Here is a 12,403-nt window from a genome sequence, read left to right as displayed (position 1 = left end):
CTCTCAGGGGTCTGACCGGGGTTAACTTCACCCCTGATTGACTTGAGACAAGGGGGTGCACCCCTGATTGGCTTCCTCAAGCTCAGATGAGCTGGGAATAGTGCTGGAATGAGGTCCAAGCCCTCAGGGAACCCCTGTCCCACAGATTAGCAATCCACCCACAAAAGTCAGCTCACCTAGGGGAAGTTGAGCAGGGGCTGGGCGGAAGCAAACAGCCTCATAGAAGCTGGTAGAATACCCATTTCATAGTTTTCTAGCAACCTAGTTTGTTCACATGTGGAGCTGACAGATAGCCCAATTCAACAAACATTTGCATGCCTTTTTTTTGACTTGGGGACAAGCTAAGTAGTAACATTCTAGTCGAGTCCATCAAATCACTTAACACAGCTTTGTGCTATGAAGAGACTTCAGGCTTTGGAGTCAAACAGACCTGGGTTTAAGCCCAGTTCCATCTCATATTTGCTGTGTGGCTTTTGGCCTCCATTTCCTCATCTGTAAAATGGGGATGCTGATACAAGGGCCTCTGTCTCAGGGCTGCCCTGAGGGTTACACAAGGTGACGTATATAGGGACCCATAACCCCACCGTAGAAGACAATCAAGGCAGTGGCCTCCTTTCCTTCCTCCCTCAGCTGACTCTCTACTGACTTGACTCACCAGATGGTTGGACAAGTCCTTTTTCTGCTTTATAGAGATGAGCGCTGACCGTATCTTGAATGCTCTGAGATAGCAGCTGATAACACTAATACTCGGTTAACTCTCTGAACAACTCCTTCAGTTAGTAGAAAGAGGAAGGAGTTATTAGATGAAAATTGGCCATCATTTAGCCAAACACACAGCTTGAAAGGCACCCTGGGGCTTTAGTTATGACTCCAAATGCGGTTCAAGCCTGCATATTTAGTTTTGATAATTGTGGTGTCTAGATCCAATAATCATAGCAGACCCCAAGTACTCAGCTAAATACTAAACACTCTTTCCATACTTCATTAATCCCCACCACAGTCCTGTGGCAATCCCGATATTATTATTCCTTTTTACAGACGAGGATGCTGAGACTCTGAGAGGTTAAGTCAAAGCTGCCCCATCGGTTGCATGCATAGTCTGTGTGACTAGGACCCCCAGCACTGTGAATGCATAACAGTAATGAAAATGGCAGGCAGAACTCATTAGGCATCCACAGTATGCCACGCATTCCCACGTGTGTTAATTCTTTAAGCCTCCTGCAAAACCTCAGAGACCATACACCAAGGTCAACAGCTTCTAAGTGATGAATCTTTTAGAGTCATTGCCATAACACCCTACACTTTTCCTACATAGCACTTTAAAAGAAAACAATTTTAACCTTTATTTTAGTCTCGGGTACATGCGCAGGTTTGTTCCATGGGTACTTTGTGCGATGCTGAGGTGTGGGGTATGATTGATCCCATTACCCAGGTAGTGAACATGTATCCAGTAGTTTTTCAGCCCTTGGTCCCCTCTGTCCCTTCCCCTCTAGTCCCCAGTGTCTATTGTTGTCATCTTTATGTCCAAGAGTACTCAATGTTTAGCTCCCACTTATAAGTGAGAACCCTACACAGCACTTCTGTAATTTTGATTAATTAATTCTACCCCCTTTCATTAGAGGCAGGCTCCCCGACAGCAGAACAGTCATTCTTGTGTCCCCAGGACCTGGCAGAACACTAGGCTCATAGAAGGTGCTGAATAAATCTTCATTGGAAAGTGAATGAATGAACAAGGTATGTAAGTCAGATACCAGGAAGAGTTTTCATGGCAAAAACCTGTCCATTATTTCACACCAAATAATGATGGGAGCAGAGGTCCAGGGTGGCGGTGGGGTGGAAGCCTGAATGCTGGCATTGGTGCCCTGCCATGTCCAATAGATGGAGTCATCCAGGGCACACAGACTGAGGCTGGCAGGGACAAACTTTCTAAAGTGTCATAAAGTCACTTGGCCCCCACACAATGTCTGGTCCCAAAGCCTTCATTTCTCAGATAAACGAAGACAATCCAGCCCAACTTCCAACGTGGCCACTGGCCAACAGGCACTTGGGTTCAAGACTGATTTTGTTGAAACAGCTAAATGTGCACCAGGGAGATCCAGCCCTTCTGCTCTGTCTCTCTTCTCTGTCTCTGGCTGAAGACAAGAGCATCCTGAGGTCGGGACTGTTAATCCTCCTAACCTAAGGGAGGATGTGCTCCTGACACAGGGCCAAGACCCCCCGGCACCCTGATGGGCGACCCCAGGCCCATCTGGAATGTTCAGAAATGCTGCCATCTCGTGGCGCCTGCAGGCCAGAGCAAGGCACCTTCGTGTAGATAATCCATCAAACCAGAACCTGGGAGGCTCCCCTGAATTTCACCTTTCCCTTTTTTCTCCTCTTTTCCCAACTTGATTTCACTCCGCCTGCTCCAGAGTGGTGACAAATCCATGTGTGGTTATCATTTGGAAATTCGGAGGTTTTCTTTCTGAGAAGAGCACAACTAGAATGCACTTTTGAATTCTTAGGAATTTTTAAATTCTTTCTTAGGACAGAGCACTTCATTGAGAGTCTGAGACGAGCATCTCCAGTGTATTCGGCATCCTCCAGGACCCAGCTCAGAGCGCAGGCCACGGGGGCTGAACATGTCCGTGCTCTCTCTGTTCACGGGAGCTGCTTGTCTTTCATGCAACCTCCAGGCTCTGTCCAGGAACTCCCAGGTGTCTGTGAGTATTTCCCCTCAGCTTTATTTCATTATTATTATTATTTTTGAGACGAAGTCTCACTTTGTTGTCCAAGTTGGAGTACAGTGGGGCAATCTCGGCTCACTGCGACCTCCACTTCCTGGGTTCAAGTGATTCTCCTGCCTCAGTCTCCCAAGTAGCTGGGATCACAGGCAGGTACCACCACTCACAGCTAATTTATATATATATGTATATATACACATATATATTTTAGTGGAGATGGAGTTTTGCCATGTTGGCCAGGCTGGTCTCAAACTCCTGACCTCAAGCAATTGGCCCACATCAGCCTCCCAAAGTGCTGGGATTACAGACGTGAGCCACCGTACCTGGCCTCCCCTCAGCTTCTGAAAGCTCCACTCACAAGCTGAACAACCTTCTCATTGAAACATTCTGAGCTCAAAGAGGTGGTGGATCAGAGACCCCCTTATATGGCTCCCAAAGGCTCCAGATAGAATGGCCACTTGCCAATGCCAGGGTGACTGCATTGGGACAACAGAATGCTTGCAGTTTCTCATTTCTCCTCGAGCCTGTGGCATTCTAAACAAAGCCTTGCCTGGGTGCGCTTTGAGGTTGATTCCTAGAAGATGTTACTCTAAATAGGGCCACTCAGAGTGTGTGCATTTGCATTTCCACGTGCTAAGCCGCCTGTATCACCAACTTGCTGCTACCCCCACGTATGTTATCTGCTTTGGGCCAGCCTTGGGTAAAACTGTCAACACTGAAAATCATTACCTTTGGCATCTCCCAGCTCTCTGGAAGTTATCTGATCTGTAGATAACAAGTCCCTGAGGGAAGGGGTGGGGCAGAGCACAGGTAGGTTTTGACAGAAAAGGAAACTGGACACAAAGTCTAAGGTGCTACAAAACTAAAAAAAAAAAAAGGTGGGCCCTATAGGAGCCTGCTGAGCACAGAGTTACTGAGTTAAGCTGTTAGAACCGCAGTGGTAAGGGGCCCTCCCTGCTGGTATGACAAGACACAGCAGAGTGTAGTTATTATGCACTTGGACCCTCAGGTTAGATGACCTGAATTTGAGTCCCAATTCCACCACTTGGTAGGTTTGTGACCCTGGGGAAGTTGCTTAACCCCTCTGTGCCTCCATGTCCTCAACTGTAAAATGAGGGAAGTAAGTTGTAATGATCACAAAGGATTGTTTCAAGGATTCAGTGTTATTTGTAAAGCATTTATATAGTGTTGGTGCATTACAATTGTTAAATAAAAATTAAATTAAATGTATCGATTTGGAAGTAGGAATAATTTATCCCATATCCATTTTATTCAGCACGCTTGCTCCGTGCTAGGTGTCAGAGGTGCAGAAATGTAGTTCCAACTGTGACATGCATGCGGTTCTGAGGGAGCGGAGGTGAAGGCATGCTGAGCTTCAAGCAGCTGCCTTGTTACTCCCTAGCTGTGAAGCCCTGGCACGTGTCCCTTCCCCATTCTGAGACTGTTTCCCCATCTTTCTGTTACTGGTGGAGGATATCCAGGTTCTTGGTTTTGAACAAAGAATTGGACAAAACATAGAAACAAAACGAAAGAATGAAGCAACAAAAGCACGGATCTATTGAAAGGAAAGTACGCTCTACAGAGTGTACTCCACAGAGTGGGAGCGGGCTCCAGCAAGTGGCTTAAGAGTGCTGGTTACAGAACTTTCTGGGGTTTAAATACCCTCTAGAGGTTTCCCATTGGCTACTTGATTTATACCCTATGTAAATGAAGTAGTGGCCTGTGACCAGTCTGATTGGTTGTGGAAGGTGAAGTCACATCCTATGCAAATGAAGTTACAAAGTTACATCCTATGCAAATGTCTGATTGATTGTGGGAGGGGACCAGAGACTGAAGTAAAGTTACAAAGTTTCAGCCCTATGCAAATGAAGACTAGGCCCATGACCAGTCTGATTGATTGCAGGAGGGGACCAATCAGAGGTACTTTTCATTTTTTTCGTCTATGACACAGAAAGAGGGGAGTGCAAAGGGAGTAGCCTCTGATCCTTTTGTTACTTGGATGTGGAAAGTTGGGGTTTTCCTTTCAATTCAGTTCTAGGAAGTCAGCACAAATCAGCCTTAGGGTCCCTGTCCCCAGACCCTATTCTCCTACCTCATTTGAAATGAGGGTGTTGGACTATGGCAGTGTTTTTCCATCCTGGCTTCTCATTCGAATCACCTAGGGGCTAATTAAAAACTAGCAGCACTGGGCCTTACCCCTTTCCACTCTGATACTGACAATATTTAGTCAACAAATATTGTATGACAATCCAGGCTGGGAACAGTTTCTGCTAAGCACTGGGCTCCATCTGGGGTAGAGTTAGAAGATGTCATCCTGTGCTTGAAATAGTGTCAGCACATGGAGAAGTGCAAGTATGCAGGCAACTTACTGAACACGAGTGGAGAGTGAGGCGTGTCGTGAAGGAAGTCTAGACCAGCACTCAGAGGGGATGGCAGAGGCAAGAGACAGCTCCTCCACCTTGGAGGTAGGCTTGAAACTGTTGCAGCTGGCACCTGAATTAGCCAGAAACAATAAGAGCAGAGGGTACAGTTTCTCCCAAGGCTTCCTAGCCCATCCACATGAGAAAATCAAATTGAGTCTTTATAACCACAAATTTTTAATAAAGGAAAGAGATAGATAACAAGGAAGTAGAAACACAACACAGTCTGCCATCTCAGTGCCCACCCTGGGTCCCAAGGCAGGGTGCTTTTCCAGGCAAGGGGTTCACTCCCAGGAGGGTTATAGCAGATGCTGGATACAGTATTAGTCAACTCTCCTGGACCACAGCCCCATGTCTGCTGGGACCCTATTTCTCCAAAGCGAAAAGCCAAAGGACTGAAAGTGCACAGGTCACTTCTGCTCACACTCATTAGTCAGCACTAAGTAAACACAGCCAACTCCTGGCACACCACTTAAGCAAGCCAACTGCAGCTCAGAACGTACTTGGGACACGTGCTTCCTGCTTATAGCTCTTGCAGTTCAACAATACAATTCATACTTCCTCTTTCCCCATCTGCCAGGTGAGAGCATCACAAAGAGAACTTTCAAGAATGCAGTCTATGGGGATGAGGAAAGGCTTTGTGGAAGAGGTAGCATGAAGGGTGGTGGGGCCCAAAGGACCAACGCACAGGCTGTATGCTCTCTGCCAAATATTCTCAGCTCTCTGCTGCCCAGAGTAGGCTTGTACTTCCTTTGTTGTCCCTGTGTAGCCTTGTGACTAGTTCTGACCAATAAATGTGGGCAGATGTGACCTGCGTCACTTTCAGGCCAGAGCACTAGACCCTCCAAAGCTCTCTCATTCTCTTTGATATGGCAACCATATTGTTTGAAATGATACCTGCTCTGCCACTCTAGGACCCTCCAGGATTACGATGAACAGAACCCCCTGTCAACCATGGTGAACTTGGAGGATAGACAAGAGATAAAGCATGCTATTTTAAGTCACCGCGTTTGGGGCCTATGTGTTACTACAGCATAGCTTAGCCCATCCTGACTGATATAATGGGCATGATTTAATGAATGACTGGCTATCAGAGAAGAAAGTGTGACTTTACACCAGTCACTTTTCTTCTCTGGTCTTCACTTTTCTCTTGACATGATGACATTGTCCTGGAAGGCTGAGCCTATACTCAGGAAGGAGGGAAAAGAAAGAGTCACATGCAACTATTATAAGATAGGTCCACATAAACCTCCCTGTGTCTTTTCACACTAACCTGGGGAAGTAGCAGAGCAGGTGGATTTTACACTTGTTGAGGCCAGAGGAGGATGACTCCTCTGCATTCCTGGTTTTCCACTTCATCCCCACCCCATTGCGCTTTCATGCCTGGCACCACTTGTACGTGTTCAAGCCATGGTTTTCATCTCCAGATGTTCATCAGAAAGGTGGGTAGAGCTATTTTTATTTCACCTTTTTACAAACTAAACATGTATTTACACATTTCAAAACAAATTCTGGGCTCTGCCACAGTCTGAGTTTCGACTCACTCACTCAAGAGTCTACAGTCTACAATGACAGCCTTGTACAGAGAAAGCTGACACTTACCACAATGGCCCTGAGTTGGGATAAATTTCTAAAATGTATTCAGAAAATGAAAGAAAGATACAGTTATATGTGAAAGATCTTTAGCGATGGAAGGAAACTTAGAGATCACCTTGTTCAACACTTTCAAGTTGCAAATGAGAAGATATGAAACCCAGAAAGAGGAAGGAAATGACTTGCTTCCTCAGAGTGCTTGGGAGGTAGGTCCTCTGTCTTCTGGGAATGCAGGGAGGGAAGAGACTTGTCAAGTGCCCACTGACTCAGGTCCAGGGCAGTGGCACACATTCATATGTTGTTAAACTGTCTTTACCCATCCCCATGGGCTGGAGAGGCTTAGAATGTTTTGGGTGATAAAACATGAACACATCCCCATTTTATTGATGATGACACCAAGGCTCACAGAGAGTTCAGTGCCATGGTCAAAGTGTTCGGGCTAGTCAAAGGAAGAGCTGGGGCCAGGCTGTATTCATTTTCTATGCAGCTGTAACAAATTATCTCTGGCTTAGTGGCTGAACACAACATGCATCTTCTATCTTCCAAGAGCCAGACACGGGTCTCACTGGGCTACAGTCAGGATGTCAACAGGGCTGTGTTCCTTCCAGAGGCTGCAGGATAGAAGCCATTCCCTTGCCTTCTTAATCTTCTAGAGGTCACCTGCTTTCCTTGGCTCATGGCTTCCTTCTTCCATCTTCAAAACCAACTATGTTGCTTCTCTTGGGCAGCTCTTTTGTGGTCACATCTCTCTCTAACTATAGTCAGGAAGGGGTCTCCCCTTTTAAGGACTCGTTTGATTATATTGTGATCACCAGATAATCCAGGGTAATCTTCCCATGTTAGGGGAGCACACCTACAAAGTCCCTTGTGCCACATAGATTAACATATGAACAGGTTCCAGGGAATTAGTCAAGCATGTCCCAATTTAGAGCTCTGGGCCATACACCAGGCTGTGCACCTGCCCTCCTTCCCTCCATGCCCTCCCAGATTCCCCTCAAACACAGGGAGTGACTTCACCTCGGGCTACATCTGCTTCCAAACTGCTCAGCACAGTTCTCACCCAAACCCATCATTTGATTCAGAAATTACATGCAGGACTAATTGTTGCTTGAGGCTACTTGTGAAATGGGGATAGTTTGTAACAAAAAACAAAACAAAACATAGAAAAAACCAGCACAAGGCTTCAAAGTATGAAATAAATTGTTCCAGGAGGAGACAACACACACAACTACATACACATCATTTGAGCCCAATACTACACCTCCCACCCAGAAAAGCAGAGGCCTCCTATCATGGAAAGGACAGTGAAGGTACATCTTCTTATTTTATTTTTAACCCAATAATAAGATGGAAGCAGAAAGATGAAGCAGAGATGTTCCAGATGTTCCAGGTGCCGGGAGCAGGGCTGGTTGTGCCCTGAGAAATCATAGCAAGCTCTCCTGTCTCCAGACATCAGCTTCCACTTGTTTCAAAGAAGAAGGAGAGAGGTTACCTGCAGATTCCTCCCGTAGTAAGAGCCATAATGTAGTTTTCTCATTATTAAAATGCTTGCCTGCTCCTAGAGCTCCTGGGAGGCCTAAATGAGGAATCAAATGAGAAGCTCTTAGCACGGGGCCCAACGCTAATAAGAGCCAGTCAATGGCAGCTCCTACTGTGATGATGATGATGACATTTAACTCACCTTACGTGTGTGCTCTGTATTCTTCACCTTATTGAATTCTTACAGCAACCCTATGAGATGGACATTCTTCTAACTCACATTTTCTAGATGAGGACCTGGAGGCTCAGAGCTTAGTAAGACTGCATGCTTTTCAAGGGCAGAGCTGGGAGACAAACTGAAGCTTTCTGAGCCTGGAGTCTCTGCTGGAACCCTCAGTGTACCTCTCTGAGATGTTGACAGCACCCCCCACAGCTCTGAACACTTTTAGAGCATAGCAGGTACTTGAACAAATCATCAATTGGCCATTGTCAGCAGGAAGAGAATTCAAGAAGAATGTTAGTGATTATTTTTTTGAAGACTTTGAAGAAAATCCAGATAAAAGAAAAGGAGTTTAACCAAATTGGTTAAAGATACATAGGCATTTGAAAAACAGGGACTTTAAAAATGAGAAATGTTTGCTTATTTTCCATCAACAAACACTGGATTATTACCAGATTAACAGTCAATGATAATCTCCAGCTGAAGAATGAGAGCCAGTGCCCACCTAGTTTACCGTGGCTGTCAGGTAAAGTTGGGGCTCACGTCCAACAATCTTTGTGAAAGAATTCTTTTACCTCTTTGTGTATATGACTTATCACTCTAGCTTTGTGTTTTTCTTTCTAAATTTATATGCCCCTTTTCCTGCTTTTTTCTTTTTCTATCAGCCACTTCAAACATTTTGGCATGTATGGGATCCAATGGGTAGGGCATTCTTAGCTTACATCTGAAGAGCCTTTACCCAGGGAGACAGGCATGCGGGGACCAATCCAAGGACTGTGGGTCCCCAGCAGAAGCCAACCCATTTGAGGCACAGAGGAACCTGCTGGGAAAGGCAGAAGGGACCAGTTTTGGAAAAAAATGAGGCTACTACGAGTGCAGGCTGTCACTCAGGCTAGCCTCTGATTCACATACCAAAGCTGAACCTGTGTCCTTGGAAGAATCTCAATGTGGTTTGACTGTGTCCCCACCCAAATCTCATCTTGAATTGTAGTTCCCATAATCCCCACATGTCATGGGAGAGACCTGGTGGGAGGTAATTGAATCATGGAGGCAGTTACCTTCATGCTGTTCTTGTGATAATGAGTGAGTTCTCACGAGATATGGTGATTTTTAAGGGGCTTTTCCCTTTTGCTCATTCTTCTCCTTCCTGCTGCCATATGAAGAAGGATGTGTTTGCTTCCACTTCCACCATGATTGTAAGTTTTCTGAGGCCTCCCAAGCCATGCTGCACTGTGAGTCAATTAAACCTCTTTTCTTTATACATTACCCAATCCTGGGTATGTCTTTATTAGCTGCATAAGAATGGACTAATACAATCTGGAACAAAAGAAGAGGGAAACAGAAAAAGCAGACCATCTGGTTTTTGACAAGATGCTAAACAGACAGAGGCTGCTTACTCCTCCTTTTACCCAGCCCTGCAGATGCCATGGAGGCAAGAAGAAGGGGAATGGAACTGGAAAATGCCTGTGTAGACTGTAAGGGGCCTTGAGGAGACAGAAGGTGACTGGACCCCCAGGCTGAGGAATGGAAGCACCGAAGTGGAAGAGGTCAGGCCCAAAGGTCTGCAAGTGCTTTTTCATTTTGTTCTTTCCTCTTTCTCACATTGCCCAGGGAAGCTGGCTGCTTTCTCCATCTTCTCTGGGAGCAGCAGGTGACTATCAGGTGACTCCAGCCTAGCAGTTTGGGGCACCAGCTTCCCTGAGAATGGAAGCATCTCCAGCTAAAAGAATACTCTGTGGTTTTTCCTGCCCTGTCCAGATTCCCTGTTCTCCCTCTCTTGAGAGCTCTTCTCCAATAAATCACTTAAACAAGGATGCTCATCTCAGGTTCTGTTTCTAAAGGACTTGACATAGTGTGGTAAGTGGAAATACATAAAGTGACAGAAATTAGCTGAATGTAACAGTCTCATTAAATAGGTTAAATTCACTGATCAAAACAAAACAGATATTCCCAGATTGGACCAAAAATAAAAACCAAACAAATGAATAAAAATGAAGGCCAAGGAACATCCATAACATAATTAGTAGGTGTTTTAAGAACTTTGCATTTAACACAGAACATACATCATTTTTGAGCACACATGGAATGTACAAAAATTGGCATAGACTTGCCATAAATAAAGCCTCAATACATTCTAAAGAATTAACATTAATGTCTTAATCATGTTGGGGAAAATAAGAAACAAATATCAAATTATTAGTTTTTAAAAATTATGTCTGTTAGGTATCTAAAATGTATACTGTTTAATAACTCTTGGGTCAAAGAGGAAATCACAAAGGAAGTTCTAAAATACTTAAAGCTAAGAGAAAATAAAAAATTATATATCAAAATTTTTGCAATGAATAAAAGAAGATACATTATGTCTTTAAATACATTTGCAAAAAACTGAAATTACTGAAAACAAATATCTAAGCTTTCAAATCTAAACCAAAATTGGAAAAAAAAAGTTGAAAAAACATAGTGGAAAGAAATAATGAAAATAAGGATAGAAATTAATGAAACAGAACAATAAAACAAAAGACGAGACTAACAAAACCACAAGCTACTATTTTGAAAAGATTAAAAAGAAGCAGAAAACTTCTGAAAAACTGATTTTTCATTAAAATTTTGGTTGAGAGAATTGCAGATTCACATGCAATCAATTGTAAGAAAGAATACAGAGAGAACCTATGCATTCTACCCAGTTTTCTCCAATGCTAACATTTTGCAAAACTACAGTGCCGTATCTTAACAAGGATATTAACATTGATACAATACACTTATTTTATTCAGAATTTCCCAGTTTTACTTGTACACATTTGTGTATGTGTGTGCTTAGTTCTATGCAGTTTTATTGCCTTTAGATTCATGTATTCACCACCCCACTCAAGATACCAAGCAGTTCTTTCACCATGAAGATTTGTCATGAAAGATTGATTTTTTAAAAGTGGAGAGAATATATAAATAAATAGATACATAATGAAAACAAAAATATCTAGATGAAGTAAGAGACTAGAGACTATATGAACACCTATATACCAAAATATTTGAAAACTTAGGCAAAACAAATGCCAGAAAAATTAAAAAGCCAAAATTGGAATAAGAAAAATAGAAGCATTTAATAGAAATAACTAATAAAGTAATAGGCACAGTGATCAAATAACTGTCCACTCTAAGTCCCAGTATCAGACAGTTTGAGAAGTAAGTTATATTAAATTGTCAAGTCAGAGATAATTCCTACCTTACACAAGTTGTTTCAGAAAGCAGAAAGAGGAAAAGCTGGCTAATATATTTTATGACAGAAATATGCTTCGATTGAAAAATAGATAAGAACAGAAAAATACAATATCCTAAATAAACATTAGCCGACAAGATTCAACTATGTAACTAAAATAATAATGACAAAGTAGAGTATATTTCACAGGGTAAAGATGGCTTAACCTCAGAAAAGCTCTTAATGTAATTCACTGGATCAATGTACTAAAGAAAATGTACTAAGAAGAATTATATTGTTATCTTAATAGATCCAGAATACGTTTTTAATAAAATCTAACACCTAATTATGATTTTTTTAATTCAGAAAAAAAGTAATTTAAAAAGATCTTCCCTTAAGTTGATAAATGGTAGGTGCCAAAAACTTGGACAAAAGTTAAACTTAATGAAAACAATTCAAGTATATTCCATTAAGACTGCCAACAAGATAAAGACACATGCTGTCATTTTACTAACTAGTACTGAGTATCCTGTTTAATGCTACAATATGAGAAAAAGGAAAAAAACAGAAATTGAAAGAATAAGAAAAAAGACTATCCTTATTTGCAGGTGATGATACACATTTCCACAGTGAACTCAATAGAATCAATAGAAAAACTCGTAAGAATTATGAATTTGGCAAGATGTTGGATGCAAGAGTAATTTATACACCTTAATGAAAAAAGTCATTTCTGACTTCCACTTAGGTAATGTTGAAGTAACTGGGACTGGACTTA

At 42.9% G+C, this 12,403-nt stretch overlaps 1 long non-coding RNA gene across 1 annotated transcript; it reads left to right on the top strand.

Moving 5' to 3' along the window:
* Nucleotides 1–803: 803 nt before the first annotated feature.
* On the top strand, nucleotides 804–12,103 carry LOC105714128 (uncharacterized). Its single transcript, XR_001106751.3, has 3 exons — nucleotides 804–1,734; nucleotides 2,527–2,702; nucleotides 8,084–12,103. It is a non-coding gene; the product is annotated as an uncharacterized LOC105714128 (long non-coding RNA).
* Nucleotides 12,104–12,403: the final 300 nt, after the last annotated feature.

The sequence above is a fragment of the Aotus nancymaae genome, unplaced genomic scaffold (assembly GCF_030222135.1).
Source record: "Aotus nancymaae isolate 86718 unplaced genomic scaffold, 86718_ANA_hifiasm-v0.15.2.pri h1tg000010l, whole genome shotgun sequence".
Taxonomy (NCBI): domain Eukaryota; kingdom Metazoa; phylum Chordata; class Mammalia; order Primates; family Aotidae; genus Aotus; species Aotus nancymaae.
This window is presented reverse-complemented; position numbering and strand designations above follow the sequence as displayed.